This window comes from Gossypium raimondii, chromosome 12, assembly GCF_025698545.1.
Source record: "Gossypium raimondii isolate GPD5lz chromosome 12, ASM2569854v1, whole genome shotgun sequence".
Taxonomy (NCBI): domain Eukaryota; kingdom Viridiplantae; phylum Streptophyta; class Magnoliopsida; order Malvales; family Malvaceae; genus Gossypium; species Gossypium raimondii.
The window spans coordinates 41,442,501-41,469,474 of record NC_068576.1 but is presented as its reverse complement, the minus strand read 5'-3'; the positions used below and the strand labels follow the sequence as shown (position 1 = coordinate 41,469,474).

Sequence of the window (26,974 nt, the reverse complement as noted above, 5' to 3'; positions counted from 1 at the left end):
TATTTCGAAATTGTTAGTTTTGAAAATCGTGTTTCTAGTTAGAGAAAGCATGCAATTTTGCAGTTTAATGCCACCATATGTCAAAAATTAGTGGAAATAACCAAAACAGAGAAAATAAAGTCTAAAATATTTTTACAATCCAATAAAGTTTGAAAAAAATTAAAGTTATGTGGTATGCAATCTACTAGTGTCACGGGCCGCAGTTCAAAGCCTGTGACCAGCGCACCAAATGCATCCAATGGAGGTCTGTTGCTCGATGGGATCATTTGGCCCACAAGAATCGCCCGATTCAAAGAGATCTTGAGAAGCTTTGTCATTGAAGCTGGTTGGCCCGATAGCGAAGAGATGGCAACTTAGGCTAATATGGTAACTAATCTTAGAAGATAGAGGAATCATATCTTGTAAAGATTAGATTAGATTTGATAAGGCTTATCTTGTAAATCCCTAAAATTAAGGGATATGGTTAAATCTCATCCGTCGATGTAATTGTATCTTGACTGTCGGTTTTGGGGAGCTCAACTATAAATAGAGAGCCTCCCCTCATTTGTACTCACTCTGAATTGTTTCATTATTCTTTGTGAATAAGAATTGAGAGCATTTACTCAAACACTTTGCGAGCGCTCTTTCTGTTGTTCTTTGGCTTAGCTTCTTTTGGCACAATCGCTTCCACTCTTCAGTTGGTGCCTTGGAGGAATTCTAAGGAATCCTCACTTTTGGGCGTAAAGGCTGACATTGGCGAGTTTGGAGCAAACGGATCGCCTAAGGCCGCACGGTTTGCGAGACGAAAGGTCTAGCCCCGTGACACTAGTACGACCTAACTTTGTTTTTTTATACTATACTCAAGTGATATTATTACTATGAGAAATCTTTTTGTTAAAATAATAAATGTCCTCTCAATCACATTTCAAAGTTTTAAATATATCAAATTAAAGAGTTCCCAAGTCATCTTCGGTGCTTGTGTCTAGCCTTATTCTCTCAAATGAAATCATACTTCACGATATGATGAAATAAAACCTTTTGTATTTGCATAATTAGTATTTACCACATAATTTTTGGTTCATGTTGCAAATAGCTTCTAACTTCGATTATAAAACTTATATAAACTTAATTTCTCTACTTATACTATGTTATAACATTTTTACAATACGTAAATTAATTTTAAAATAATATAAAATTATAATATATATCCTTTATAAAAAAGGTTTTATAAAGTGTTAGAATAACTTTTATAGCACTTCTTATAAATAATATAATTTTAGAAATTTTTTATAAATAAGTTACGGAAAAAATATTTTATAAATAAATATATTATAATATATAGCATGGACACGTAAATAAGCTATGCCCATACTTTTTGTCATAATTTTTTTATAAATAAGTATATTATAACACGTAAATTATTTTTATAATATTTTTTTGGCCATAACTTTAATTATTTTTAGGATTTAAAATTATAAGTTTTTGTTATCACTTTATAAAATACACATATTATTTTTATAATATATTTTAGGATTTATAATATAATTTTAATATATGCTCGTGCTTATAATATAATTCTTATCATTTAAACTTGTATAAAATATTTTTTTAAATGTTAAATCTTGTATGACTGTTTGGAAAGCCATGAGGTAGTTGAATTTAGGTGTAATTACTCCAATTCTCACCCTCCCATTAAAAATTGAAAAATGTAATTAGGGTGTAATTACAAGTAATTATACTAAAATTCAATTACTAGGTGGCTTTTTGAACACTATTTGAATCGAAATTTGAATATAAAATAAGAAAAAAAAAGGTGAAATTTAGATATGAAAGCCTTAAATATACATTCATTTTAATGGGCATGGATAAGAGCTTAAGAGAAAGACTCTGTTGCTGGGTTGAAGGGCCCAAATAAAATAAAAGTTTAGACCATCAAACACCAAGAACGTATCCTAACTTACCGGTAAGATCGGAGCCCAACTCTAGTTTAGGGTTTTAACTTTTACAATATCTAGGGTTTTCAAAAGAAAATACCTCTATATAAACCCTTCAAGGTCGCCTCTTTTCTTCATCCTCCCATCTTAGAACAGCCAGCCCCCCAAAGGTATGTCTCTAGTTTTCTTCTTTTCTATCGTAGCATAACTGATAGACTAGATGTTGTAAGCAGTCCAGTCATTGTCTGCGAGACTTTTTTCCTTTGCACGAACTCTCCCGGGCTTATCTGAATTTTTTCGTATGAAGATGAAAGCCCCAATGTTGGTGCTAAATCCATGCCGTTTTACGTGTTGCGGAATAGCCTTTGCTTATCGACTGGCTCTTCTGTGTCAAATCGGCGGCTACATCTCTTTAATGTTTTGCCTCACTACACCTTTAGCTTGCTTTCAACCAACTGTTTGGAAATTAGGCTAGTCATAGAGGCATATATTCAATCTGGCGGTGTTACACGTGGGGGCATTTCCTTTCATGATTTCGCCTCTAAAAACATCCGCTATACCCTTGTTTTCCTTATTTTTTTGTGTCTTGGCGATGATTACATTTGTTTTATCCGCGCTTCTGAGAGCAATCCATGAAGCATATTAACGATAAAAATGGTTGAATTTCTTGATATGAGCCGATCTGTATTTTTTAGAAAATGTAATAATTTATTTTGGGAAATTAATTATGAAGTTGGCTATGAAGATTTATATACAGCTTTTTATGCCAGTTCTGCTTCAGAGAATTCTTGATTGAGAAGCTGATTTGTTGTCTGAGCCTCTCTAATTAACCAGCTATGCCCTGTTTTCTGGTAAAACCTATTTGGGGCGCTGCATCATTCACGATACTACTGGGTTTTCCTGAGACTTTGTTTTAGATAGTTTTATGAAAATAACAACTTTTATTAACTGTGTATATATTTACAGTATATATAGTTCCAGTGAGCCAATGATGATATAATCCACTTTGGATGAGGTGCAGTGGAGCCAAGAACGAACCTACTTGGTAGAAGCTGCAATTCAGTGGTTTTAATGGATTCAACTGAGGCTGTCTTTTTAATTAAATGCTTTTAACTTGGTGTTTCTTGGGTTTGGGTTTGGGTTTGATTGAGTTTAACTATACCCTAAACCCTTTGCTATTAATTTCGGTTTAGGGTCTGAAAAACTCATATAGTCATGTGTTGTCATCAGCTTCTTCTCTTGCACTTTTCACGAGATTGGAGTTAAATAACAGCACTACATTGTTCTTTTGTTTATTTTGCAGGTGTGGCATGAATTCTTAGGTTCCTGAGAAGTTGGTTGACTGTTTCCACTTTTAAATTGTGTATTTTGTAGGCCATTGTATTATTGTGTGTTTCTTAATTGTAATGAAGTGCAAAGATGATCTATTACTTCTCAGACGGAGCTCTTTCTATTGTGCTCTCTATCATGTTTTTCACAGCGCAATAAAAATAAAAAAGGGTAAAACTGAAGTTAACCGAGGTGTTTAAAGTTACTTTGGAAAAACTGAACTAAAAATTAATGAATTATGTTTATAGTCTAAACTATTATAATTTTTTTGATTGAACTGAAACAATACCATAAGTATTCCCTGCGGCTTCCCGGCAAAGCTAGTGTTGCAGAATAGCACCACCTCTATTAGTTGCTGAATGTCATTAGTATTGACAAGATGTATTGTAATTACACGGTGAAAGAAGATTTCTTCTTTTCAGTTACCTTCCTATCCACGCTGGCTCTCGCATCCAAGAGTGAAATGTCCATCTCCATCGTTCTTCTTCTCTATTGATTCTTAGCATCAACAATTGATTCATTGACTGTGGACACTCATGGCTTGTCTAGACCTAGATATCTCTACCATTGGAAGAAAATCATCGCCACGAATAGCAACAACCTATAAGGAATCCCACCCAAGACCAACCCCAAACGAACAAAACAAACCAAGATCCCCGCTATACATATAAACGCACACCCTCAATGGTATTAATTCCCACCATCCTAGTATTATAACTAACATCCTCAAAGCCATGCTAATGCACCACTTGGCGAGAAAAACTCACAGAATCCTCAATTGGGTTTTCAACAGTTTACAAAAACAACTAAGTTATTAATGATTAGACAAAATCAAGAAATAACCTCTCATGTGCAAAATTATAGAAGATCCTCTCTAAGATCAACCAATTCCATCGAATTTAGTATGACTGTATGTGAGATAACATCTATTATACTAGGAATATTAATGAACCCGATTATTACAATTGCTCATGATACCTTTTTTTTTAGTTTAGCTTTTAGTTTGCTTATAAAATCTATTTCTTAGTTAAAGATCCTGCTTTACTAACTGGAATGAAAGAATTAGTAGATCTATTTCACCCAAAATGGGAATGGGTTGGGGTTATGAACTTATAATCTATAACTTGATGAGCGAGTCAATTCCATTATTTTAAGTTTATTCCATACCGAAACAGCGCTATATAAATTCTCATTATGAGAAGGGTTAATTCGAGCGAATGAAAGAATTAGTAGATCTATTTCTTAGTTCTTGCTTTACTAACTGGAATGAAAGAATTAGTAGATCTATTTCACCCAAAATGGGAATGGGCTGGGGTTATCAACTTATAATCTATAACTTGATGAGCGAGTCAATTCCATTATTTTAAGTTTATTCCATACCGAAATAGGGCTATATAAATTCTCATTATGAGAAGGGTTAATTCGAGCGAATCTAAATAGATACTATGTTTACATATGGATCCCTACGTCGTTATATTCCGTTTAGGATTAGGAATAGGCATAATCAAACCTTATTTTTACATATCTCTCGTTATTTGGGACACTATTCACCTTTTTTCTTCTTCTTTTTCTTCTATTTAGTTGAGAAATAAATAGGTTTGATTATCCATCTCTTTAATATAACCAATATATATTTGATATAATCTTAATATATATAAATATATATAAGACATCCTCTGAATACTTCAAATTGAAACAATTAGATGTCTGACTCGGGCCTATATGACATGACTGATCAATAGAAATACTCCAACACTCCACATATTCCATATATCACACTAGATAGATATCATATTCATGGAATACGATTTACTTTTAAGATGCCCTGCTGGTGGTAGACACGTAAGACTTAAAATCTCTTGCTAAAGAACATGGAGGTTCGAGTCCTCTTCAAGGCATAATATTGAGAATGTTCATTGAATTGGAATAAGTTCGGTAAAGGATCACGAGATCCTGGTGATCTTCTCTATTTAATGAACTAAGGAATAAGCGAAATGAAAAGATCATTGAAAAGTTAAAATAGCTAGGGATGTTCCTTGACAGAATCCCCAAGAATAGGAAAAGATGAAAGACACAATCCTCTCACAGTCAATAACGCAACCCCCAACATGAAGATGATGTCGCAAACTAGAGATGAAGGTAGAACCAATAGGGGAATGAGGACATGTTTGAAGAAAGAATTCAAGCATTGAGGAATGCCATGCAAGATTTTCAAAAAATAGATTAAACTAACTCGCCCCAAAATTATTCCAAAAAACCTTTGGCACTAGAAGTGCTATTACTTCACATGGCCCAAGTGTTTGAGTTTCTTAAAATGATGTATGATGGTTGTGGTGACCCATAAGACCAACTAACGTACTACAATGATTATATGAACACTTTGAAAGTTTTATATGAGGTTAAGTGTCACGCATTTCCCATGACACTTAAAGAAAATTATAGGGCTTGGTATTTATCACTCTCAAATTATTCTTTTTCCACATCCAAATAGTTAGTCGATTTGTTTATGTGTAGGTACTTGGCCAGCAAGACATTGCAACAATCCTAGATGTACTTTATGTCAATCAAACAACAAGAAGATGAGTCCCTTCGAGAGTTCATCAAGAGGTTTAATGCCTTAATAATGTTAACAGAAAACGTGTCAAAAGACTTTTCTATCCAAACATTTGTGTCAAGTACAAGCCATGAGTTCTTAAATTATAACTTGATTAGTAAGCTACCTTTCAAATTATATTTCCTCTATGAGATGGCTTCTAAATTCGTAGAAATTAATAAAATTTAGAAAGTTAACACCTAAGCTCGTTGCAAACTTTCATGCATGCCCAAAATCTTTAGTAGTTCGTATATGAAAGACCGCCAGTTGGTGACTGACTTAAAAGAGAGTAAGAGACTATAGGCGGAACACACTCCAATGGTGGCGGAAACAATATTATAGCCCTGACGAACTCCCGCGTTACCATAAGTGATCTAGATATGTCAAATTAGGCTCTCTAATACACTCTATGAGCTTATTCTCAAGCAATTTAAGTGTCTTTTTTATGCTTTTGTTGAGTTTTGGATTTTACCGTCAATAAAGGTTTTAAAGTTATATATATTAATAGATCTCTAATCCAAAGACTAATCAATAACATGAAAGTCAACCAACCGCTTGTGTGTCTTGAATTGTTAATTGTTTAATTTTATCTGTTTTACAACTTGGTCCTTCTTAGTGTTAGGTAATCAATTAATGTAATTACCTTTGATTATAAATTACCATAATATGATGCTTAGTAAGTAGTTAGCTAGACTTCCTCTTTGCAAACTTTGTTTTCATTAATCTCTTTTACCTCAAACTCTATTGGGTTCAATCATTGAAATACTCGGGTATTCCATTGTAACACTATAAATTTTACAACTCGACTTATCACACTTGCAACATATTAGATATTTAATTTTAATTTTGTTGATTCATAGTCCTGGTACACGCGGGATGACAAACAAAATTAGCAACACCAAAGATGATAAGTGTAACACCTCTTACTTGGTCCGGTCGTTGAACCCTAGTAATAGGATGCTATAAGCAATTACAATTAATTATTGCAATTTATATAAATTCCATTCGCATGCCATACAGTGTAATAATTTAAAGTTTACAATGGCTTAATTGTGAAATTCAGGCATGAAATAGGATTGAGTTGTAAAATTTTAAAATTTTAAAGCTAGTATCGACAGTTTATAGTTAGGTATCGATACCGTATCGATACCTTATTAAATAGCGATACCAAATTACATTTCTGTTTGTATACAAAACAAGGGTATCAATATTTATTTTTTGGTATTGATATTTTATGAAAAAGTATCGATACTCATATACATATCCATACCATTTTGGCATTCATTTATTTTAAAAGCGTACATATGGTCAAGTATCGATACTAAATGTCAAAATATCGATACTTAAGTTTAGAAATGATAAAGTCTTATCTTTAAATATCTATTTCATGCCAAAATCACCCAAAATTCAAATGGTACCCTTTACATACAATTATAGACATGAAAATTATCAACTAAGGACATTCCTATTCCTATCCAAATTAATCACATACTCATCATTTCACAAATAGTTCAACAACATCAAAATCAAACCAAAACCATCATTTATAACAACCAAACCAATATGCCACACTCATACCATCCTAATAAACTTTCTATGGCACTTTCATTATCACTTAATCAAGCATAATCTAATCATTCAAGCAATCTCATGTTTTAAGCATTCAACTTACCAAATCATTTCCATATCCATGCATCAACCAAGAACACATCACATAGTATATAACCCCATTAACCATAAAGCCTTAAGCATTTAGCTAAAACTACTTAGCAAAATAATCAACATGACCATATACATTATATACATGATCTTCAATATGTTAACAAGAGTCCAAATCAAAACATTAACCGCAAGTTATCCTATGTACATGCAAGACCAAAATGAACACATTCGTAAAATACCTAACCTGGGTATAGAAAACAAAACCATATGCTGAGTATAACTCAGTGATATTTCTATAATCCAAACACTATAACAAAACATAGGACATTTGAGTAGCATAAGTTAAAAATGCATGATGTTATGCAATTCAATATGTCATCTAACCATTTCTGATTCCAACTTCATGTAGTTAATGAACATGTCTAACATTGTGTTAACACATACCCCAAATATACATCCCTTTTTACATATCACTTTTATTCACTATCCATTTGCCATTTCGATATTAATTTCACGTCTTTTATAGATCATTCAATCACTTAAATTCTCTATGGGTGTGTTAATGCACCACACATGGGCTTTGGCGAGAACCCACTGAGGAATAAGGGTTGCAATGTTCGGTGCAGAATACGACATCCACAAGAACAACACAATATAACATAATGAGTAAATTCACATCACATATTGCAAGTGGATAAGTTAAATCAACATTACTTAAACCATATTAATATAAATTATTTCTCTCCAGCGGGCGCCTCTACCATTTGGCGGTAAATGATTAATTCCTAGCTCGTACCAATTCCCAGAGACGTGGCCCATCTGAAATCGAAACAAACACATAAGCACTTAAACTTGGGAAAATATTATCCACACTTATGAGTTGTTAAAAGTTAAGTATAATTTTGTTTTTACCTATTTACAAGTGGCCACGAATATGGTTGGTGCCTAATAGCCACTAGAAACGACATCCTATATAGAGCCTAGGACTGCAGTAGACCCAGACAACCAGCCATGTTACTAACCCCATGTTTTGTTGCTCGGTAAAGCTCACGGTACAATATGACCAACACTGCTGATCCCCAGCTATAAGTATCGTCACGAAAGAAATCCTCCAATAGAGGCAAGTACTTTAAGTGGACCCTATTAGACATGTTGTCTGGCATAAGTACCCTCCCGATCGGCTACTTAATATAGGCTCGAGCAGCACACATCACCTCGTGCTCAGTGGCGATGCTCGATAACTCCTTAAAATTTGCTTTCAACCATGCCAATTTTAAGCATGTGAAATTCAGTTCCCCATCAATAGGGATAGTCCAAGTAATCGGCAGTATAGTACTGAAGGTTCCAACACTTTACTTCGGTCTGTGACCACAGCACCTTCAACTCGTAACCCAAGTTGCATAGTGACATCTTCCAATGTGATAGTGCACTCCCCGCATGGCATAATAAAGCTGTGGGTCTATGTACACCATCGCTCAACCAAGGCGGATATTAAGTTCGGCCTCAGGTCAAACCTTCGGATCAATACGACATCCCCAAATCCCGCCAACTGTAAGTGTGGCAAGACCCGCTCGTCCGGATCGTACTTGGGAAAATGAAACCGCAACCTCAAAACTCAATACTCATCTTGTATGGTAAAATTTTTATAAAAATATGATAAATCAATTATCTATATAATTTAAAAACATCAATGTAGCGATTCTAAGTATTTTTTTATAAAAATATGATAAGTCAATTATTATAAAAACATCTCACTTATATTATACCAACGTAGCCATTATAAGTATTTTTATTTAAGTTAAATTAAATGAGTAATAAAATATTAATAATAGAATGAAGATTTATCATAAATATTAATAATAACACGTAGAGATCAACTGTGATTTCCAAATTAAAAATAATAACACTTATAATGTGATATATACATTAGTTGAAGCCAAATTAATATATATTCTTAGTTTCCTCATGTGAATGAGATTTTTAGTTTTATTTAGGTGGTGTCAAATTAGTGGGAGACAAATGTAACTTTTTGTACCCACAAATGGAACCAAACACAACAACAATGCAAATTAAGTAGAAAGGTCATCATATTAAAAAAATTAATATATAAATTTATGAATGTGTCATAAATTAAAAAAATATTATTAACACGTAGAGATCAATTTCACGCAAAAAGAAGTTAAAAAATGTTAATAACAACCAAATAGATATCAATTTTATGCAATCAAAACACGTTGAGCAAAGTAGCGTTGAGCAAGAAAAAACGAGAAACTAAAACGAATTTTTTTAAATTTATAATTAATTTTACTGTTTCGTTGATCCTAAACGAAATGTGATCCATATTTACTTGAGAAGACATTTTGATATATGCATAATTTTAAAAAATTTGCATAAATTAAATATAATTAATTATTATATTACAATAACTATAAAATACAAAATACAAACTATAAATACCTTACGAGTTTTTTTCTTTTTCTTCCTTCTCTTCTTCTACAAAATACAAGATATTTGAAAGGAGACCAAAACCTCACCTTCTTAAATAGAGACATTTTTTTCTCCCATTCTATTTCTTTTCTTTTAAACTAATAATTATTAGGCTTTTTAACTATTGACCAGTCATATCGCTAAGGTCACTAACATGATGTGACCAGTCATGATATATATTTTAATTTTTAATTACATATTTTTAAAAGCCATAGTTTTTTAAATAATAAATCCTTTTTTTTTTATTTTTTCCAATCAATTCAACTCACTCTTTTTTTCTCATATTTTTATTTTTTGGTCTTCCGTTTTTTATTTCTATTAAAAATTTCCCTTTAATTTTCTTGATTTCACATTAAATACCTTCAAATTAAAAAATACCTTCAAATTTAAAAAAAAAAACACAAATACATAAAAAAAAGCTTCTCATATTCATGGGTCGTTGAGAGGCTTATATATAAGTAATTGTAATAACCCGTTTTTGAGTCTGATCGGAACAGTAGTTTCGGGACCACTTAACTTAGTAAAAATATTTATTATATTATTTTAATATGTTTTACAGCATGATGGAATTATAGTATTAAAATTTCATTAAGAAATTTTACCGTTTAAATACGTAATTTGATAAAAAGGACTTAATCGCCTAAATTGTAAAAGTAGCATGCTATAAGTTAAGAGTAATTATTTGCTGATAAGTTGAATGAGAGGTCCTTATTATGTTATTGGACCAATGATAGTGGTGCTGGTCATAAATGACCTTAAAACATGTGAATTATGCTTTTATTTCATTAAGGTTAATTTGGTAAAATGGTTATTAACATTGATTTAAAGTAAAAACAAAACAGAAAGTGGCAGTCATGTTTTCCTTCTGCGCGATTTTAAAGCTTAGAAAGCCAAAGTCATGGCTTTTACATTCGGCCAAGCTTAGATTCTCAATTAGGGTATGGTTTTTATTCCGTTTTTAATAATTTTTACGTTTTTCAGATCGTTGTTTTGTATTCTAGCTAGCTCGTACCTCAATTTCTGAAAATTTTGATGATTTTGAAATATGCCATTGTTGAATACTAGTATATTTTGAAGTATTATGCTAGATTATTGATGGATATTGATATATATACAAGTTTTATAAAGTAAATTTTGACAAAAATGAGCTTTAGGGATTTAATAAAAATAGAAATATTATGTTAGAAATATGAAATAAATAAAAATATGGGCTGATTAGAAGATATATATTATTCGCTAAGAATACTTATAAAGAAATTTCTTATATTTTGTGTATTTGTGAATTAGGAACTAAAGTGTCAAATTGTGAAAATATGAAGGCTATTTTGTAAAAATGCCAAAATATATTTATATGGATTGAATTGATTGATTTGGTGAATAAATGAGTTAAATTTGAATTTATATAGATCAAGATAAACAAATGCCGGAACTTGATCGGGGGAAACAAAAGTTAGACGGGTAGACGAAAGTATTCGAGCAAATACGAGGTAAGTTCGTATAGCTAGAATTGAATTATTAAATAACTGTAATTGTCAAAAAAAAATGTATGTAAGTTGAATGAATAATCTATTTGAATTTACATTACCGGTATACTATTTTATTTGCGATTATATAAATGCAAATAAAATGTTACAAATACTATATACGTTATATTGTTTTGGTATGATAATAGGCACTAAATATGAAAATTGAGTATTTAAATGTATGTACTTAATTATATTAGATATATATACATACGAATTGAGAAATTGAGTTATTGATTTTTTTAATTGCTTAATTGATGAAATTGGATAATACCGAGCCTGTTTGAACTTTAGAAAATCGTCGGATACGAGTGACTTGTCACTAGGTTTACCTTTTGTTCGAGCTCCTGCATATTTTGCGGACTCACCACAGCTCGTATGAGCTTACCGTTTCAGCTCTATGGAGCTTACCATTTCAGCTCGATAGAGCTTACCGTTTATCAGCTCAGAATGAGCTTATCGATCATGGCTCGAAAGAGCGAAAATGACAATGAATTGACGAATTTCTGATAAATACACTTATAGTGTATCATCCGTGTATCCCTCGATGTTCTAATAGGTTCAACGGGCATAATTACTGTTACTGATCATATGAATAAGCTATGTAATTATATGGATGAATTACCGTTGATATGTATAAGTTACGGATAAATTTCTGTTATTACCGATGAATTGCAGGTTATACGAATAGGAAAGAATTGATATAAATGTTATATGATTTACATGATTTAAAAGTTACATGAAATACATGATTTACATGGATTGTTGTTTTATGAATATATGAATTATAGGGACGACATGACATATTTGGCTATATGACTAACTCGGGGATGGTGATGTGAATAGGCCTTGTGGACAAATGAGTTGATTTTAATTGTTTTAATGCTTAGATGTTAAATTGGAACATTTTAATTCTATATTATACGACTTATTAAGCTTAGTGCTTACTTCATTCATTTTCTTATGTTCTATAGATTCGGAAGCTAGCTCGATTTCGGACGAGGTCGGAGATTTGCTATCACACTATCAAAACGATTTTTGGTACTTTTGGACCTTATGCAATTAATGTAAATATGGCATGTATAGTTAGTTTTTGGTATGAATTTTTGGGTTTGATCAAGCTATGTGATATGGCTTGAGTTGGAAATGTTTAGTTTAGAATGAAAATATTATGTGTTATGTTCATTTTGGGTGCACTTTGATAAAGGTATTTTGGTATAATTGAGTATATAAATGCATTGGTTGCAATTTGAAATTTGCAGGAAAGGTTCAATAGTTATAAAGGGGTTATATTCAAATTTAAAAAAAAAAAATGAATGAAGTCAATTAGTAAGAATTTATATGAATTTATGATTATATATGTTTGTTATTTATTTAAGAATTTTTTTTTTGTAAATTATCCAAGATATACGATAATGCCTTGTAACCCGATTTCGGCGACGGTTTAAGGTTATAGGGTGTTACAGTAATTTTTTTTCTTTCAACTCAGATTCATGTGTCATTGAGAGAGGCTTATATATACAAATTTGGTCATGCCAAATAGAATGACTCCACCTAATAAAATATTATTTTTTAAAATTTTAAAATAAAAATAATTAAAAAAAACGTACTGGCAGCGTCATTTAGAATGACTCCACCAAAAAAATATACATAAAATATTATAAACAAATAAACAAATAAAAAAACAGAAAAAGGACAAAAAAAAAATAAAAAACAGACAAAGGAAATAAAGAAAAAACAAATAAAAGACATAAAAAGGACAATAGGCAGCATAATAGGGTGTTGGAATCTGGTGGCGCCAAATTTTTGGCTCCACAAAAAAGGTAAATTTATTTAAAGCCCCCATTTTTTTAAAAAAATCACAGTATTTCCTTAATATTTATATAGGTGGCGCCATTCTACATGGCTCCACCAAAAAATTGATTTTTTTTATCCTGGTTGCTGACATGGCATGTTGGCGGCGCCAAACACTTTGGCTCCACCAACTTTTACTATAGATTTTAGGTTATTTAATATTTTATAAAAAAATGTCATTTATGTAATTAATTAATTTTTTTTTGGTTAGTTTTATAAAAATGCCGAGTTTTATAGATTGCAGGGTCTTGTCGCAAATTACCATAAATGGAATTGATTTAGGTAGGAATTCGACTATTTTACTCAAATAACCCCCCAAAAATAATTAATTACATAAATGACTCTGATTTAAAAATAATTACCTAAATAGCCTGAAATAAACAATAAAATTGCATTATGGGGACTAGATGGCCGACACCACTATTTTCCATTAAAAAATAATTTTTGAGGTTTTAGACACTAGATGGTTGTCACTCATGTATTTTTTTCAAACCATATCATATTGGTATATATTTATACCAATATTTTAAAAAAAATTGGGGTGCTGGCACAATGATGGCCGACACCCCTTTATTTGATTAAAAATTTATTTTTTTTAGTGTCAGGTGCCAACCAACAAAGGCCCAAACTCACCCAACAAAAGGGGATGCGAATATTGCAACATTAACCCCTCTTTGTTTTCCCTTCTTTTTTATTTCCCAAATTTGATTACATATTTTATATTTTAAAATAACATTGGACTACTTATCATATTGTTAATTATTATTGCATTACTCAAATTATTATTAAATTTAAAAGTTAATAACTTTTAAATTTAATATGCACAATTAAACTAGAATTTTTTTATAAAATTAGAACACGCTTTAATGATTTTCAATCTTTTATAATAATTCAAATAAACATTACTAAATTATTGTTTCTTTTATTTTAAAAATAACTTGTAATATATTTATAAATTTAGAAACAATTAAATAATATTTAAAATTTTAATTTTAAATGGACTTATAAATTTTAAATTTAGAAACAATGTGTAATGTATTTATAAAAGAAACTTACCTTATAGATTAAATGAATTTATATTTTATATTTTAAAATTTAATTTTATAAATTCATTTAATCTATAACGTAAGTTTCATTTATAAATATATTACACATTATGCATATTAAATTTAATTTAATAATAATGTGAATATTAAAATAATTGTGTATATTAATTTAATTATGCATATTAAATTTAAATTAATTTTTAAATTTAATAATAATGTGAGAGATGCAATAATAATTAACAAAATGATAATTAGTTCAATATTATTTTAAAATATAAAATATGTAATTAAACTTGAGAAATAAAAAAGATGGAAAAATAAGGAGGGGTTAATGTTTCAATATTTTCATCTCCTTTTGTTGGGTGAGTTTAGGCCTTTCGTTGGTCGGCACCTACACCCCCCAAAAATAATTCTTTTATCTGATAAAGGGGTGCCGGCCATCAGTGTATTAGTACCCAATCTTTTTTTTAAATACTGGTATAAATATATGTCTGTATAATACGGTTTGAAAAAAAATACATGAGTGTCGATTATCTAGTGTTTCAAACCTAAAAAATATTTTTTAATAGAAAAAAAAAGTGGTGCCGACTATCTAATCTCATAACCTAATTTTATTGTTTATTTCAGATTATTTTATTGTTTATGTAATTAATTATTTTTTGAGTTATTTGAATAAAATAACCAAAGAATTTCTTGTCAAATCACAAGGCTCTTTGTCTAAACCCTCACCGCAACAATGAAAGTCAGGTCACGGTCCTAAATTGGGCATTGTTTGTGAGGATTTGAGCTTTAGAGTTCGATCTTCTGCCCAAATCCTCAAATTAAGTTTTTAGGAAGCGTGACTTGAATGTTTTTAAATATTGGTATAAACGTATACTGTAACACCCCGACCCGTGTCCGTCGCCGGATTTGAGTTACGAGACATTATCAGTCAAAAACTCAACTCAAATTTTTTTTTTCATAAATTATACCAACTCAACCACAAAATTTCATTCCATATATATATATATATACAATCACATAACCAATTAAAATCAACATGCATCATTAATCAAATTTCATATACTAACCATGTTTCAAAAATTCAACCATATCATTATCATTTACCTAATCAAAATTTAATATCATTCCAATTCTTAAAACATTTCCAAACATATATGATTATATATCATAAATCAAGCATATACCCAAACATTTATTTGTACACATATTTCATTTCAATTTACTAACTATACTACATATTACAACATAGGTAATCTACCCTGTTTGGACAACCTTTTTACATCAATTTGGACAGCGTTCATATACCAAACTAGACAGCATTTTCACACCAAAAATTGGACAGCATATATACAACAATTTGGGCAGCATATATACATCAAATTGAGCAGCATTTTAGCATAAAAATTGGACAGCATATATACAACAATTTGGGCAGCCTATATATATACCAAATTGAGCAGCATTTTTACATCAAAATTAGACAGCATATATACAACAATTTGGGCAGCATAAATACAACAAATTGAGCATCATTTAAGCATAAAAATTGGACAGCATATATGCAACAATTTAGGCAGCATAAATACAACAAATTGAGCAGCATTTTTACATCAAAATTAGACAGCATATATACAACAATTTGGGCAGCATAAATACAACAAATTGAGCATCATTTAAGCATAAAAATTGGACAGCATATATGCAACAATTTAGGCAGCATAAATACAACAAATTGGGCAGCATTTTAGCATAAAAATTTGACAGCATATATGCACCAATTTGGGCAGCATAAATACAACAAATTGGACAGCATTTTAGCATAAAAATTTGACAGCATATGTGCAACAATTTGAGCAGCATATATATACCAAATTGAGCAGCATTTTACATCAAAATTGGACAACATATATACAACAATTTGGGCAGCATAAATACAACAAATTGGACAACATTTTAGCATAAAAATTTGACAGCATATGTGCAACAATTTAGGCAGCATATATATACCAAATTGAGCAGCATTTTACATCAAAATTGGACAGCATATATACAACAATTTTGGCAGCATAAATACAACAAATTGGACAGCATTTAAGCATAAAAATTACATGAACATATACAGCATTTTGGACCATTAAAGCATATGCATTAATACCGAATTCAAACCAAAAGAGATAATCCATTTTCGCATGGCTTTTAAATACATATACACATTGGTTCCAAAATCAATATTTTAACGATGCTATACATGCCATATATTTGAGAACGATTTAGCAAAATATCAAAAGAAATTATCGATAGTGTGATTTAACTTAGTGACGATCCCGAACACGTGCGATCACCAAAATCTATACATCAAAACAATTATCCAACACATTGTAAGCTAATTTAGCTTAGTAAGTTATAAGCAAATAAACTCTACTATTTAAACCGATATCTCAAATAATATTCAACCAATTCATACTACTAAATCATCTTACCTTTAGCTTACCATATCATAAGATAATTATTCACTTATTACTATGATTTAACTAAAATCAATATAATTACACAACCATAAACATTTCTTCAAATTTAAACACAAGACCATATACATTATGCATTTCCTCATCATGTAATATAAAGAATCATACTATATATATATATATATATATATATATAATTCCAAATATAATCACCACATAGGTTTAATATCTACAAAGCTTAACCTTAAATACAACCATAATGGTTATTACTCAAGAATTCCAAGTATTTACTCATTTTAATAATCATGATTTCTCAATAAGACAAATACTCAATACTAATAGTTATTCGAAAATATTTAATAAGTTCGCACACTTAGTGCTCAATAATCAAACTCGCACACTTAGTGTTTTGCCATTAAACTCGCACACTTAGTGCTTTACAATTAAACTCGCACACTTAGTGTCGAAAGTCAACAACTCAATACATCTTATTTCAATAATTTTATCACTACATGTATATATATATACCATTCAATTCAGCATAATTACTTAGATACTAAACTGATTTTAAAACGATACAATTATATATATGCTTAATAACTTACCTCGGATGTCGTCGACTAATAGATCGGCTACTCAACTACTTTCGATTTCCCCCGATCTAAATTCGGTTTCTTGATCTAAACATATTCAAATAAATCTCATTTAAACATATTTTCATTCAATTTAGTCTAAGAACATATAAATGGGAAAATTACAATTTTGACCCTAACATTTCACACTTTTTACAATTTAATCCTTTTTTTGCTCAAAACACAAAATACACAAATTTTTGACTACACTCCTTAAGGGCCAAATATTCCTAGTGTCTATACAAGCTCATGCATTTTATTTATTTCACATTATAGTCCTTGAAAAATTTATTTTCTCAATTTAGCCCTAATTACTTAAATTCACCAAAAATTCAAAGACAAAACATGTTAATCTAACACTTATATTTCATATTTCATCAACTAACATCATGAAACTCAAACATTCATCAACGACACATTTCAAAATCATCAACAATTCACAAAATTAAGACATAGGGTTTGAAGTATTCAAAACAACGATCTCAAAAACGTAAAAATTATCAAAAACCGAACAAAACACATACCTAAATCAAAGGACAAAATGGCCGAACCTAGCTTTCTTCTTTTCTTACTTTTTCTTTTGATGTTTCGGCTATGGATGAAAATAATGCATGATTCATTTATTTTATGTTTTATTTTATTAGCATTATATTATAATATTATTATTTTACTTTTACATTTAATATATATAAAAACTATATATATATATATATATATAAACCATCATGCCGTCCACTACATTTACTATTGGCTAAATTACAACATAAAACCTCCAAATTATAAAGACAACAATAATTAGGCACTTTCATATTTAACCATCAAATTTTTATTTTACGCGATTAAGCCATTTTCTCAAATTAAGCACACAAACAATAAAATTATTTCATGAAACTTTCACGCATGTAAATACACACATCATAAACACACAAAATAATATTAAAATATTTTTTATTTTATATTTTTTTATAGACTCAAATTTGTGGTCCCGAAACCACTATTCCGATTAGGGTCAAAATTGGGCTGTTACATATACCAGTATAATACGAGGTGAAAATAAATACTAGGATACCGGTCATCTAGTCTCCAACACCTAAAAAATTATTATTTTAACACTTAACATAATCATTAGGTAATAATTCTGTCAGAAAAATAGGTGATGCCAGCCATTTAAGTCCCCTATCCTGTTTTGTTGTTCATTCTAAATTATTTGGGTAATTGTCTTTGAATTAGGATCATTTATATAAATAATTATATTTCTAGATAATTTGGATGCCATTGTTTACTGTTTTAAACATATTATTTTGATAAAAGATTATTTATATTATTTGAAAAATATTTATTTATTTTATTTTGGTAAAAATGCTATTGTTAAAATGAATATTTTATGGCCAATTATAGGTGAGATGTTAGAAAAATGAAATGTAATGTGAAACTCATTTGATCATTTAAAACCATGGAAGAAGACATAAGCTGTACGTGTAACATCGGTTTGATGTCTGGTTCAATTTTAAATTTTTTCCACGTTGAAATTAAAATTTTAAGATTTTAGGTTAAAGTCTCATTTTACATAAATAAAGTATGAGTTTTTTGTCTCATAATTTATTTGGTCATTTACTTTATAAAATAAGTTATCTTGGTTAATTATTTTTTAATCTTTTAGCCCTTCAACTTTAATTATTTATCAAATTATTTCAAAATAATAAAAAAAGTTAACGTTTGTTAATTTTGCTAACTTGACATCTATGTAGAAGTTCATGTATATGTCACGTTAGCAATTAATTATTTTTAAATTAAAAATATTAAATTTTTTATATTTATATTTTTAATTTTAAATAATTTTTGATTTTTATATTAAAATAATTAATTTTAACGTGACATCACATGTATACCACATCAAGAAAGTAACGGATGTTAGCTTTTCCATTTGAAGTGATTTGATAAATAATGTAAGTTTAAGAGTTAAAAAGATAAAAAAATTAAATAGAGGATTAAAATAATTTTTTATAAATTAGAAGGTCATATAAATTATTATACCAGAATTTAATTAGCATCTTTTGTATACAAATATTTAATTTATAAAATATCTTTTTTCTGTCAACTCAGTCATCAAATTGATGTAGTACTTAAAATATCTTATATTATACAATTGTTTGGTAAATTAGTAAATATAAGTATGGAATATAATTGTGTTATTTAATAAAATTAAATATTGATTTTAAAAGATTATTTATTTTAATTTTAATCTTATAATATAATATTTTATATTATTTTAAATAATTTTAGATCAAAGATAAATATAATGATTTGAATATTTTATTTTTAAATAATTTATTTTAATTTTAATAAAATAAAAATATGATAAATAGTTATCTACTTATTTATCTTACTCAAGACTTTTTATTAAAATTTTATATTAAATAAAAATTAAAATAATTATTAAATACATTTAAAATATTAAATATTTTTATACGACATATTAAATATATTAAATGTCAGCTACTTTATAATGGAAGACTAGATTAGTTCCCCCAGCTTCGCTGGGGATTGATTTTTTATCAATTAATTAACAAAATAGTGTGTTGGTAGCACAAATATGTATCAAGTCTAAAACAATGTCAAAAGATCCGAATAAGATGGCAACATCTAAACTGCCCATCATGGTTTGCTCAAAAGGATATATGGTATTTAATATTTATGCTTTAATTTTGATTAAAATGTTTAGGTTAAATTCTTTTAAAAATACCCGTTTCAAATTTCAGATACGAAATCGTGTTAAAAATGTATTTTAAGAAAATTCACGATAACATTTTAATAGAATATTTGAGGATGTTAATTATTTAGACCAACTAATGTCATTGATAAAGTAGATGATCAAATTATGTCAAATTAAAATATAGACTAAATTCTAAACTTTAGTAAAGTAGAAGGATCAATACTGAAAATTTACTATTATCTTATAGGGCAAAAAAAAGAAAAGACACCCATGATGACAAAATCATTTACTATATAGGGTAAACTATCAAAATAGTCACTTTTGTCTCTTTCAGGTTACATTTTAGTCACTTATATTTGAAATTTATATTTTGGTCACTTATGTTATTGTCTTGTAACATTTTAATCACTGAGTGTTAATTGTCATTAACGGTGTAACAGTAAGCTGATGTGGCACGTTAAATCATCATTTCAAACGAAAATTTTAGGTTAAATTATACAATTAGTCCCTATATTTTTTTCGTTTTGAGAAATTTAATTTTTTTCTTTTACGTTAAAAGAGATGGAGAAGGGAGAAAAATAGAGGGAGAAGTAGAAGAGAATGAAAAAAGAAGAAGAAGGGAAAATTAAAAGAATATAAAAGAAAAAAGTGCTTAAAACAAAAAAATTTTAGAGACCAATTGTATAATTTAACCTAAAATTTTTGTTTAAAATGATGATTTAACGTGTCATGTCAGCTTACTGTTACACTATTAATGACAATTAACGGTTCAATGACTAAAATGTTACAACATGTTAACGTAAGTGGCTTAAACGTAATATTTTAAACATAAGTGACTAAAATATAATCTAAGAGAAACAAAAGTGACTATTTTAATAGTTTACTCTACTATATATAATAGCTGTCAAACTAGGGCCTTCTTAGATTTGGTAGTATTGATAGATAATAACAATTCTCCCCATTTGCTGTATATAATAGGGTGAATCGTGGGCAGTAAGCGTGCAAAATTTCTGGATCTTATCCTAAATGGCTAAGCTTGTTGATAGCTTTCGTGTTTCACCTCCTCCAGGCTCTGTTCCAACAATCTCTGTGCCTCTCACTTATTTTGACATTCCTTGGGTACCTAATCCACCTGTACAACGCCTTTTCTTCTATGAATTCCCTCACCCTACTTCCCACTTCATTGAGACCACTCTTCCTATGCTAAAACGTTCTCTCTCCCTAACTCTCCAACATTTTTTCCCATACGCAGCTAATATCATGTGCCCTCAACCGCCCGGTAAGCCTTATATCCATTACATGGAGGGTGACTTTGTCGCCTTCACGGTTGCTGAATCTGCTGCAGATTTCAACCATGTCATAGCCAATTATCCGCGACCTGTTAAATTGTTACACCCCTTTGTACCTCAACTACCATCGGAGCATGTAACCGAAGACGGTAGTCGTGTGCTCCCCATCTTAGCCTTTCAAGTCACCGTGTTTCCAAACTTTGGCATCTGCATCGGGTCAACTTATTGCCATGCTGTTGGTGATGGCAAGTCGTTCATGCATTTGGTGAGGTCTTGAACGTCTGTTTATAGGTCGGGTGGAGACTTGACTTGTCTCGAAAATTCACTTCCTTGTATTAAAAGGGATATTATCAAGGATCCTGGTGGCATAGAGTTGGTTCTATTGAAGAATTATTGGGATTGGGTATCATCCAGCGGTGAGAATTCAGCATCGACCCAAGATATAGCAGCAGATAAGGTTCGCGCCACATTTGTGTTAGGTCGAGTCCATGCCGAAAGACTAAAGCGTTTGGTCACAGCACAGTGCAGGAGCAGCGTTGATACAGAGCAATATCACATCTCAACTTTCGTAGTGACATGTGCCTACATATGGGTTTGTTTGATTAAATCAAAAGAGAGTGTTGCCAGTAATTTATCACATGACAACAGTGACGATGAGTTGTACTACTTCCTTTTTCCGTATGATAGCCGGAACCGCCTGGAATTCTGGGTACCAACAACATACCTTGGGAATTGTTTAAAACCATGCGCTATTGAGATAAAGAAAAGGGAAGTATTAGGAGAAAGTGGAATTATTTTGGCTGCTAAGGCTATAGGAAAAGGAATTAAAGAAATGGAGAGAAGTGATAAAAGAATTGGAACTATGACAGGGCGTTTTACAGTGGTTGCAGGATCGCCAAAATTACAAGTGTATGAAACGAACTTTGGGTGGGGAAGGCCTTGCAAGGTTGAGCTGACCCACATTGATTACGATGGAGCAATATCTCTGGCGGAGTGCAGGGATGGAGAGAGCGGAGTAGAGGTGGTGTAGCTTTAAACAATAATGAAATGGATGAATTCCTTACTAATTTCGAACAAAGTCTGAAGCTCCTTTGAGTTTAGTATTTGTAGGCACTTTTTCATCCAAGTGTTGTATTTCTTATCCAGGGCAACCATATATCATGTGTACTGGGAAGTGTGCCTTTGCCCTACATATATCTCGTAACAGCCTTAGTGAATCAAATAAATGAATCCTTTCTTTTTCGACTTAAATGAGATGTGGGCTCCCATCCAATATTAGTTTATTATTTTTTTAATGGTGAAGATTAAATCTATTTATAAGATTTACTTAACGTCAATTTGTTGTCGTTAAAGTAGATTATCCAAATCACAGGTCTTGCTAAAGTATTAATTTTATAAAACCGAATTTGAAAATCGAATTTTATTTTAAAAACAAAAATAAAGTCGCCACCAATTTTTTTTATTTAGGTGTGATTGGATCACCTCAAAATTTGGTCATTTTAATAAAATGTTAGATCTATTAAAACAATAATTTTCGGTCTATAAAATTCAAGAAATAAGTTTAGCACCCTCATAACGCCCAAATTGGTACCTAATTGATTACTTGATATCTTAGTGTCGATAATTGAAAATTCGAAGAAAATTTAAGATACAATCCCCTTCTTGCATGATTGCAAACTAAATTGAATTTTATAGAAATAACCTTCTTATTTCAAGTCAATCGAGAAAAGGATCATGTCTTGTAAGTTAGGGCACGATATCTCGAATCTTCGAAAATAAGGATTCTCGTTATTTGATTATTACCTAAATCTTATATATTTTGAATTTTAAAAGGATGCTTATTTATCTTGGTTCAAGGAGAAAATCGTACCCCGTAAGTTAGGGAACTATTTCTCGAATCCCTAAACAAAGAACCTTGTCTTGGTTTTAAAAAAAAAAAAAACCTTTTTTATGCATCGGGTAAAAATGAATATAACGTTTAATGCAATATGCTATTAATTTATTCAAGTGTTGGTACAAAAATAAACGAATATTTAAACATGTTGCACAATATGAAAATAGAAAAAATAGTATAGAATAGCTTACGTAGTCAAAAATGATAACAAAATAATAACAAGTGGTAGTTGGAAAAAATTTTAGCTGATTAATAATACTATTTAATAATAACAATAAAAGTAAAATAATAAGTGGAACATTAGTAATGACAAAAAATGGTAAAGTAATAAAAAATTATGATAATGCTATGATCATGGTTATGTAATATTAGTGATGATGGAGTGACCTTTCTAATTCCGGTACTCGGGCTCTCAATCCAACCTTTTCATCTCAATTTTCTAATAAATATTTTCTTAGAGCATCTTCTCGGACTCGAGCATCTTGGATTTTGTTTTCCCACTAATCAACTCTAATATTTTCTTCTTGGATTTCCTGCCGCCATTGTTCCAATGTTTTACCCAACCCAGCGGTCCTTATCGACAAACGGAGTTTCTTATAATCTGTTTTTAAGCTGTCCAAGTTTTCCTCAGCCTTTTTTTTCATTTCTCATTTTTTCAGCTTCTAACTTTTGGACGTCAACGTCTAATCCTAGTTGAATCTTTTTCTCTTCCAACTTTTCTATCATTTTCCCTAGCTCCAAACTGTTCTTTTCGAAGCCTTGCTTTATGATCTCTAATTCAGACGGGATTACTTGCAAATGTTCCTCTATCAGCCGAGTATTTTCTTAACTTGACGAAGGGACATTGTCATTGATTCGTTTACCCCACCACCAATCATACTCGAGGGTTGTCATGGGATTGACGACAAATCTTTTCGTTTTGTGAGTTTGGTTCCAAGCGTTCGACATTTTATGAACCTTCTTTTTGTAATTATCACATTTGTATGCAAACTCGCATTAAGCCAACCCTTGCGTTACTGGTATAAAATGCGTCGACCTATACTGTCTCAATAAAAGTAGAGGGGCATATCCAACAACTCCACATATCTCGAGTAGAGGGACCCAATCAAAGTATCCACATCGGTACAAAATTTCATCAGGGATCATTCAAGGGGCCCTCCATTCAACGTCTTCGTCTTGGAAACTTTGGAGAATTGCTATCCAGTTTTCTTTAGAAATACTGTCTTATCTTGGGATAGCCACGAATTCTTTCAACGGGGAGTAATCCTTGGAGAACACTCAATATGTGACTTTTTTTATCTTCCAAAAGTGGCTATGGAACTAAACTAGAAAAAGCTGTGCACATTCGATAAATCTTCTTTCACCCGTTTTCTGACATGCACTTAGAGATCTAAAAGTTTCAGCCAAAATTTTTGGGACGAGGGTGACCCTTTTGTCAAGTTGGTCAAATAGATCTGAAACTGCATCATCTACATGTCCTAGTGCTTTGGGATAAGATGACCAACCCATAAATACTCAAGGCGAAGACGTCGACCCTTTTCCTCTCATCTGGATGTGCTAAGATCAAATCCCGCAGACTTTTCCAAGGGATGCATTTACTATCTTCTTTTTGTTTAATCTAGGTCGCGACCCATTGCTCGCTCATCCCAGTTATGTTCATCAGTCTCTTTAAGAAAGTCGGGACGTTAGCGGCTCTAGAATAGGCTTTGTCGACCTGGACCCTCGGGCAACGGAGCAAAGTGGTGAACTCTTCTACAATGGGCACCAAGTCTATTTTCCTAAAAGTGAAGTAGCTATAGGCGAGATTCCAATATTGGGCAAGAGCTCGGAATAGGTACGTATCTACTTTGACATCGAGTAGATAAGATAAATCACCATATTCACGATAGAATAACTACTTGATTCCGTCATTCTATTGATCCCATATTTCTTTCCACTCTTGAAGATTATTCTGAGTCACACTAAAGCGGGTGAAATTCCATAATTTCGACATGTACCCCTCTATTAGGCTGTCACCTTTCTCTTGTTGTGTTTTCTTGGACTATATTCGCATGGCCGCATCATCTTCCACTTTATTAAGAAATCCCTTTTCCATGCTATTTAGCAACTGAACGTGAATCAACACCCTTTTCTATGATGATAATGCAATGCAAACACAGCCAAAACAAAACAAGTCAGTACATTTCATACAAAGCTAGAATACACAGCAAGAAATAATAAATAGAACATCTATTCGAGTGACCACTAAAGATTTGATATGATTCTACCTAGGGTAGGTTCTTTAGGGCTCATTATATGCGGCTTAGCTCTAAAGTAAAGGGTACCTGAACTAGCAAATTCCTCAATCCTTGCCCATTATAGGCTCATACAGACTAAGATCAGTTTAGGGGAATACATTTCCCTATGGCTATATGAAGATGAAAATCTCACGAAGACATAGGTACGGATGTATCCCGAAAGTGATCCACTATCCTATACAGAGGTGAAGACCTCACGAAAGAATAGCTTCCCACTCCCACTTAAGAAAGGTAAAATGGAACGATTATGCCATGCAATATACGTGAAAATATACCAAGAGAAACTCGAACCAATAAAGCAAACATATTGAATCATTATGTAACCCAAGATAATAAAGACATTATTTACCGCTAAAATAAAATATGAAGGATGAAATACAGGGAGGGGATCCTCAATTTAAACTGAATTATCAATTTTCGACAAAAAGACCAAAAAGTAATCAACTCGTGGGTTGACTCTCTTATTTATCCCCAATGGAGTCGGCAAAATGTCGAAACCTTTTTGGAAATTGAATTTTATTTTAAAAACGAAAATGGAGTTGCCACCAATCCTTTTTATTTAGGTGTGATTGGATCACCTCAAAACTTGGTCATTTTAATAAAATGTTAGATTTATTAAAACGATAATTTTCGGTCTAGAAAATTCAGGAAATGAGTTTGGGAGTCAGTTACATATGAGGAAGGGTTAGCACCCTTATAACGCTCAAAATTGGTACCTAATTGATTACTTGATGTCTTAGTGTCGATAATTGAAAATTCAAAGAAAATTTAAGATACAACCCCCTTCTTACATGTTGCAAACTAAATTAAATTTTATGGAAAGAGCCTTCTTATTTCGAGTCAATCGAGAAAAAGATCATGTCCCATCAGTTAAGGCACGATATCTCGAATCCTTGAAAATAATGATTCTAGTTATTTAATTATTACCTAAATCTTATATATTTTGAATTTTAAAAGGATGCTCGTTTATCTTGGTTTAAGGAGAAAGTCATACCCCGTAAATTAAGACACTATTTCTCGAATACCTAAAAAAAGAACGTTGCCTCGATTTAAAAAAAAATCCTTTTTTATGCATCTAGTAAAATGAATATAACATTTAATGCGTTGTGCGATTAATTTATTCAAGTGTTGGTATAAAAATAAACGAATATTTAATCATGTTGCATAATATGGAAATGACAAAATAGTATAGAATAGCTTAGTCAAAAGAATGATAACAAAATAATAACAAGTGGTAGTTGGAATAATTTTTAGCCTATTAACAATACTATTTA

The 26,974-nt window shown here is 30.9% G+C and overlaps 1 long non-coding RNA gene, 4 other non-coding genes and 1 pseudogene across 5 annotated transcripts; all 6 read left to right on the top strand.

Annotated features, from left to right (window-relative positions):
- Positions 1-1,691: 1,691 nt before the first annotated feature.
- On the top strand, positions 1,692-3,429 carry LOC105764187 (uncharacterized). Its single transcript, XR_008191685.1, has 2 exons — positions 1,692-2,083; positions 2,880-3,429. It is a non-coding gene; the product is annotated as an uncharacterized LOC105764187 (long non-coding RNA).
- LOC128035794 (small nucleolar RNA snoR134) lies at positions 2,177-2,323 on the top strand. Its single transcript, XR_008192343.1, has one exon. It is a non-coding gene; the product is annotated as a small nucleolar RNA snoR134 (small nucleolar RNA).
- On the top strand, positions 2,501-2,593 carry LOC128035792 (small nucleolar RNA U36a). The gene has a single exon (XR_008192341.1). It is a non-coding gene; the product is annotated as a small nucleolar RNA U36a (small nucleolar RNA).
- LOC128035780 (small nucleolar RNA Z223) lies at positions 2,645-2,736 on the top strand. The gene has a single exon (XR_008192329.1). It is a non-coding gene; the product is annotated as a small nucleolar RNA Z223 (small nucleolar RNA).
- Positions 3,089-3,196, top strand: LOC128035789 (small nucleolar RNA snoR97). The gene has a single exon (XR_008192338.1). It is a non-coding gene; the product is annotated as a small nucleolar RNA snoR97 (small nucleolar RNA).
- A 17,754-nt stretch (positions 3,430-21,183) lies between the features above and the next one.
- LOC105764184 (coumaroyl-CoA:anthocyanidin 3-O-glucoside-6''-O-coumaroyltransferase 1-like) lies at positions 21,184-22,760 on the top strand (annotated as a pseudogene).
- The last annotated feature ends 4,214 nt before the right edge of the window (positions 22,761-26,974 follow it).